This window comes from Salvia miltiorrhiza, chromosome 3, assembly GCF_028751815.1.
Source record: "Salvia miltiorrhiza cultivar Shanhuang (shh) chromosome 3, IMPLAD_Smil_shh, whole genome shotgun sequence".
Taxonomy (NCBI): domain Eukaryota; kingdom Viridiplantae; phylum Streptophyta; class Magnoliopsida; order Lamiales; family Lamiaceae; genus Salvia; species Salvia miltiorrhiza.
This window is the reverse complement of record NC_080389.1, coordinates 47,958,405-47,965,106: the sequence shown is the minus strand read 5'-3', so window position 1 is coordinate 47,965,106 and position 6,702 is coordinate 47,958,405. Positions and strand designations below refer to the sequence as shown.

The 6,702-nt window shown below is 33.9% G+C and overlaps 1 long non-coding RNA gene across 2 annotated transcripts; it reads left to right on the top strand.

Annotated features, from left to right (window-relative positions):
- The first annotated feature begins 2,050 nt into the window (after positions 1-2,050).
- Positions 2,051-6,298, top strand: LOC131016236 (uncharacterized). 2 transcript variants are annotated; one of them, XR_009098890.1, is made up of 3 exons: positions 4,714-4,802; positions 5,309-5,365; positions 5,725-6,298. It is a non-coding gene; the product is annotated as an uncharacterized LOC131016236 (long non-coding RNA). The 2 variants fall into 2 exon arrangements; XR_009098889.1 differs by lacking the exons at positions 4,714-4,802; positions 5,309-5,365 and adding an exon at positions 2,051-2,860.
- The last annotated feature ends 404 nt before the right edge of the window (positions 6,299-6,702 follow it).

Here is a 6,702-nt window from a genome sequence, read left to right as displayed (position 1 = left end):
GTAATTTGATATTTTTTGCACAAAAATAAGAATATTAGTGCCAAAAGTATCAAAAGAGATCAAGTAATTTGGTACTTTTGGCACTAAATTATAACGTAGTGTCAAAATTACCAAATTACTTAGTATTTTTGTGTTTTATTTTTTATTGGTATTTTTGGCACAAATTATAACATTAGTGCCAAAAGTACTCACGCACCCAACCCAATTCGGTCCTACCAAATTAAAAGTAATATAGTTCGAAATTATAAAAAATGACTAAAATTTGTGTTTTTAAGATGGATGGTCAAATATTGAATTTTATTGTTCAATATAACTATATCAAAAGTTTGGCTGTTTTTTTTTTTTGTTAAATGACACTTATAAAAATCAAAATTTAGTACTTAACCTATTCGACTCGTTTAAAATCCGCCATCAGATCATACAACATATCGAATTCTTAATACTTGTAAATTGTAATATGTTATCTGAATATCAATCTGTCTCTCATATAGTAAATCCAGCATTCCATGTCATCTTTTAATTCCCGAAAATTCAATGTTACATTTATAATAAATCGAATAGGTTACTCGTCAAATTGTTATTATTTTGTAAAGGTCGATATTATATAAAATGATACTAAATTTCAAATTAAAATATTATATTTGCATCATAGTTTTTAGTAATGTTTGGGAGCGTGCAACATAAACCAAAAACCAAGTTTTGCTTAATTAGGAGTTAGGACCCAAGATTAAGCCATAATGAACAAGTTAGCCTTATTCATTTTCAGTGGTGGGACAAAAAAGGAATTATTTAGATTAAAACCCAAGTAATTCGTCGTCTCTCATTACCACCAGACAAAGCATTGATAGATAAAGGTCGCTTGCGCTCAAAAAAAAAAAAAAAAAGAAGATAGATATATAGGTCGCCTTTTTACTTTTGTTTTCTTCCCCAATTTGCTTAAACTTGCTAGTATGTTGGAGCTCTTCAAATGTCTAGCAATTTATGAAATTAGATGAAAGATATTTGCCTTCTCTAACAAATAGGATAAATAATGTTTATATCATAACATTTGAACTTTTTTAATATTGTACTTCAACATATTCGAAATTACAAATTAATGCTCTTGTTGTCATTATAAATAGCTCTATTTCCACTACGTAATATCAGTCTCATCCCACTCTACATGTTTTGAGTGTGATTGTTTTGACATAAAACTAGTTTTAAATTTTCTTTTTGAGTATCCACATGAAAATAGTCATATTTTATTTAGGACAAATTGCATGAAAATACTCCACTTTATACCAAAATCTGGTTTTTTGACAATCTTTTTAATTGTGGCAAAAATTTCAACGAGCTTTTAATTGATAGCAATCTTTGTCCGGAGTAATTTTCCGCCCAAATTAAATCTGAGTTGGCAACCGGAATGCCAACGTGGCATCAGAAATGCCAAATCACATCCACCCTCCCCCTCCCACGTCACTCTCTCTCTCTCTCTCTCTCTCTCTCTCTCTTCCCCCTTCCCCCCACATGTTACCCTCTCTCTCTTTCTTCCCCATCCCCCTTCCCCCTCTCCCCGTCAGCTCTCACCCTCTCTCACTTCTAACACAGAGAATTTGGCGAGAACAATCGACCTTGCTCAAATCTAACACAGAGACGATGGTTGTCATGACATGAGTTACAAATAAGAAACAACTGAGAACTGTGTGTTTATGAGCTCTGAGATTTGAATTCATTTTTTTTTTCAGAGGGTAAATTCGTGTTGAAAAAATTTAGGCGGGCTTACTGTAGCTGCATTAAATTTGTAACTGGGGGGGGGGGGGGTTGGTCAGTTAGATTTCAGCGATTGAACAATGTTTTTTCAGCGGGCTACGCCCTTTTCAACGGGCCTCAAACTTTGAGTTTAGTGGCTATCAAACACAAAAAAAAAATCTCCATTTACGCGAGCAACACGGTGATTACCAGGACACCAAATACGACCATAATATAATAAATTATCATTATAAATACTAACTTTAAGGTGAGACCATTTCTCCACTCATAATATACTTAATCATTTTTATTAAAACTCTGTCACTCTCTCTTATGATTATTTTTACTGAACGAATGAAGTATTAATTTCTGTACATATTTTGATTGTGTTGCTTTGTTCTCCAACTTTCTTATTATTGTATGTACACACTTGGGGCGTGTTTGAAAAGTGTGTTGAGTTAACGACATTTTCACAAATCCAATGAAATGTTATTGGGTTTGGGCCGGTAACGCTGTATGGACTCAGTGTTTGGTAGCAGTTTGTTAGAGGGTCAAAATTGTAGTACGTGAGGCCATTTGATAACACATGATATTGTCAAGAAATTAGGATAAAATGTCGAAAATATCCTTAAGATTAGGGGATGAGAAATCATTCTCTTTCTCTGGTCAGAATTGGCAGAAAATCACTGACATGAAGAAGAAGAACTATTCTCTCTCTCTTTCTCTGTCTCTCTCTCCCTCCCCGTCGTGAACCGCTCCGGCGAGACTGTGTCCGGCTGAGGGTGCCGCCTCTCGTCTGTTCCCCCCCTATCGATGCCTTGGTCAATTTCTCAACCAAGCAACCTCGCTCAACTCTCTCTCTCTCTGGGGTCGGAAGTGACCAGGAAAGAAATTTGCAGAAATTGAAAAAGAAGGTGTCGACGGGAGTGGCGAGAAATTTGCAGATTTGGAATTAAAGCATCAGTTACTTAATTATGGTAAAAACTCAAAAGCAGAAACCACGAAGAAATTTGGGAGTGATGAGAAATTTGCAGATTTGGTGCTTATATGAATTTGGGCGTGACGGAAAGATAATTTGGCGGATTGTGGGAGTAGCAATGTTGGTTGAAGTTGTAGAAGCAGTTTGAGCGAGGTCGGCAAGTGTCACAGCCCAAAGCTATTTATTTCCTTTACTATTTTTATTTAGAAATTTTTAATATTTTAATTTATAAAGTGGTTGAAAAATATTTTATTTATTTAATTTTTGGTAGTCTAGTCGTACCCTTAATTAGAATAAAATAACTTTAAATTAAAGAAAAAAAAATAGGTTCAAGAATATGATTTACAAATAGAAATTATATCGACATTTATATATATTTTATGGGTATGTATATATACATATAAATTTGATTTCTTAAAAGTTAATCAACGTACAAATTATATATACTTATATCCGAATAAATATACATATATATAGGTGGCTAAGGCTACTGTTAGAGTCAATGTTGACTCCGATAATGTTGGGACCAATGTTGATAACATACGTGTTTTCAATGTTGGGTGGAATGTTGATAACATTCATGGTGTCAACATTTCTGGGATTCAACCAACATTCCGGAGTCTGCCTTGACTCCATACTTTGACTCTCCATTGGTAATTGTATATATTTAATCTTTACCTTCCTTTCACGTTTTATTATTGTTTGGTTGTGGAATAAATGTTTTATGCTTGTTGACCACGTTTTTAATAAGTGGAAAGGTGGTTTATCATGGTCCAAAGTAGTGGGCTGTTAGTTCCTATTTTTCAGGACCCATGATCTCTCTACCAACATTCCAGACTGGTCGACTGGCAGTTTTCGGAGGTGGATTGCGGCGGTTATAGGAAGCTTCTGGAAGTGGGAAGTGGAGGAAACTAACCACGACATGAAGGTCTATAAAAGCAGCAAGAAGCCTCATTCATCCTTACGTTTTGGAAGTGCAAAATCAGAGACTTAACATTCACTCACAACCATCTCGTCATTTTCCTGCTGCAAACGTGTCACCGGTTCTTCAAGGATTGCTTTGACGAAGTAGACTTAGGCAGTCAATCTGTAAAGTCTATCTTTGTATCGACGGGACGTCGAGGGCAAGAGTTGAAGTGCAAGGCCATTGGAGAGTAGCAGGTTGTTTGCTTTGTCCGATTAACTTTTGTTATTCGGCTGTTTTGGATTCTGTGTTGTATCAACATTGTAGTACTGAAAGTAGATAGGTTGGTTTATCTTAGGCAGTCATTCTGTAAAGATAGATCTCCAAGAAGATCCAAATCTGTACTTTGTATTGTTGATTCAACATAGTGATTTTAGCCTTGAGGCACTCACGGGTTATTTATAATCCGTGAAAAAAGTATTCCTGTGTGTTATTTATTTCCGCTGCATGTTGATAGTAATGTTAGTAACATTCTGTTGATAACATTGCATTCAACATTACTCTTTTCTTTACACAGTTTTACTTTGTTGGTAATTTGAGGCACTAAACTTTTTCAGCTAGTTTTATCAATGACCAACAAAAACCGGTCATAGCTAAAGACAAACAAAAAAATAATAAAAAAAATGTTAAGATCAAAAGAAATGCACAACCGATTGTGAATTTGGATTGCAGACCGACTGCAACAACCTTCACCCTTGGTTTGACATGTGGCATTTTATAATTAAAAAATATGACAACAAATAATAAAAAAATAAAAGTATTTAGGTTGTAGAAGGTTATTGATAAAATATAAATGTTGTTAAATTAATTATAGGTTGTATATGTGGAAGAGAGATAAATAAATTTTTTATTAAAAAGTTGGATTGTTGTAGGTTGTTGATAAAGATAGTCTAAGGATTAAACAAAAAAAATAAGATACATGCATGTATATGATTACGTCTAAGCTAGCCTATATGTAGCCTACTAAATGACTCACCAACCCTATATTACTCTGAATTCATTGAATATAAGAGCTTAAAACTTAATACTATATAAATAGGGAGGGGTTGCAGTAATACTTTCAATCATCACAAAGAGAATTTAAGACTATACTAATACAAGAATTTCGAATAAGTGCAATAATTGTGAAAGGTAAATCTTCCAAGTTATTTATACATTTAATATATAATAATTATCTTGCACACATTGTACGCATATATATATATATATATATATATATATATATATATATATATATATATATATATATATATATAGGGGGCGGTTATTCAATAAACCACCCTTATTTTAAGAATTACGAACCAGCAAAAATGCATGAATTTTATGTATAACACGCATGAATAAACTGTATAAAGGCATGAATTGCGAAAAATAATTTTTTGCTACATTTGGGATTCGAACTCATGACTATGAATTTATCCAACAAGGTGATGAATCAACCGTAGATCTTGATGATCTAAGGGCTGAAAATGGTTCCTAATTTATATTTTAAGAAGCGTTCTTATTTTAGCATTCCCCTATATATATATATATATATATATATATATATATATATATATATATATATATATAATCACATACTATATTTAAATTTTCTAGTCTATTATAAATTATTTATCTTTTAATTATCTGATTAGGTGCGGCGCGACTAGAATGTGAATTACTCAAGTTAATTTTCAAAGCTCAAGTCTCATGTGTGGGATTTATTTAAATGCATGCGGTAGTTAATTATTGTCTATTTTAATATTATGTGTTTACCATATGTGAGTTAAATTAAATATCGCTAAGGACCAACATAATTGGTCCAGAATGGTAAAGATCCTTGGTATGCCACAATCCGATATACATGTTAAAGTTATAATTGCAACCAGTCGTCAGGGGCCAGCATAATTGGTCCAGGATGGTAAAGATCCTTGGTATGCTACCGTGCGACTTACAGTTATGAATGTTACAGTGGATCATATGTGTTTCCATTTTTATTAACATGAACAATGATTGCATGTTCCCACACTGAGTGTACTCTGTATGCTCATCCCATATTTAACATTTTCAGGTTTCTCAAATCGGAGGCGCGTGGAAGGTCGAATGGCGAATCAAATATTTTGAATTTAGCTTTATTTAAAGATGTTATTTTGAGTAAAGTATTTTAAATAAAAATTTATATCATGATTTTCTCACTAAATATTTATTTATATTCATAGTTTTTTCGCACAAATATACATTGAAATTTTAGTTAGATTTGGGTGTCATAGCAAGGGAAGTGGGCGACGAGGGCGAGGGCGGGGGATGGAGGCAGCGGCCCAATTGACGGTGGTCGACGATTACCGTGTCAGAGGATGGAGGTGGCGTCCCAATTGACGATGGTCGAATGGAGGCGGCGCATGCAGAAGTTGCGCAACCAATTCCCAAACTTTCAATCTGCTCAAATGGGAGAAATTGAGGCAATTATGTGAGAAAGAAACATAACCAGAGTTACTGTAGAAGTCTAACATCGCTACCGGGGCTCCCCCGCATCTGGATCCTCGTTTGAATAGTATTTTTGGATCGGGTCAATGTTTTTGTGCGGGCTTCGCATATTGTGTGGCTTGATTATCAAACGTGAAAATAAGCCAAGTTAGCGTCCAAAACTAGAATTGACCCACTAATCAAACACACCCTACTCTTTCAAAATAATAAATTTTATTTAAGTACCCAAAAAAGGCAAATTATCACCAAATCAAATAGTAAAACAAAATATGTACAAAAACAGAACAAATATTATGGAAAGATCCGAACCTATAGCGGCCCCCTACCACGTCACTTTTTCAAGATCGGCCAGTCAACTACCAGTTCAATGTTCTTCATTAATGAATCTTTCACATTTTGATGTACTCACAAATCTATCACTCGTTGTTAGATATTTGTTCAAGTAAAAAAAAATATTAGATATTTGTTAAATATTGTCGAGCCTAGTAAGTAAATTAAGTATGTGACAATAGACACTTGTAGCCAAAAGCATATAGTTTATGACTTTGGTAGCCATCACTTTTAA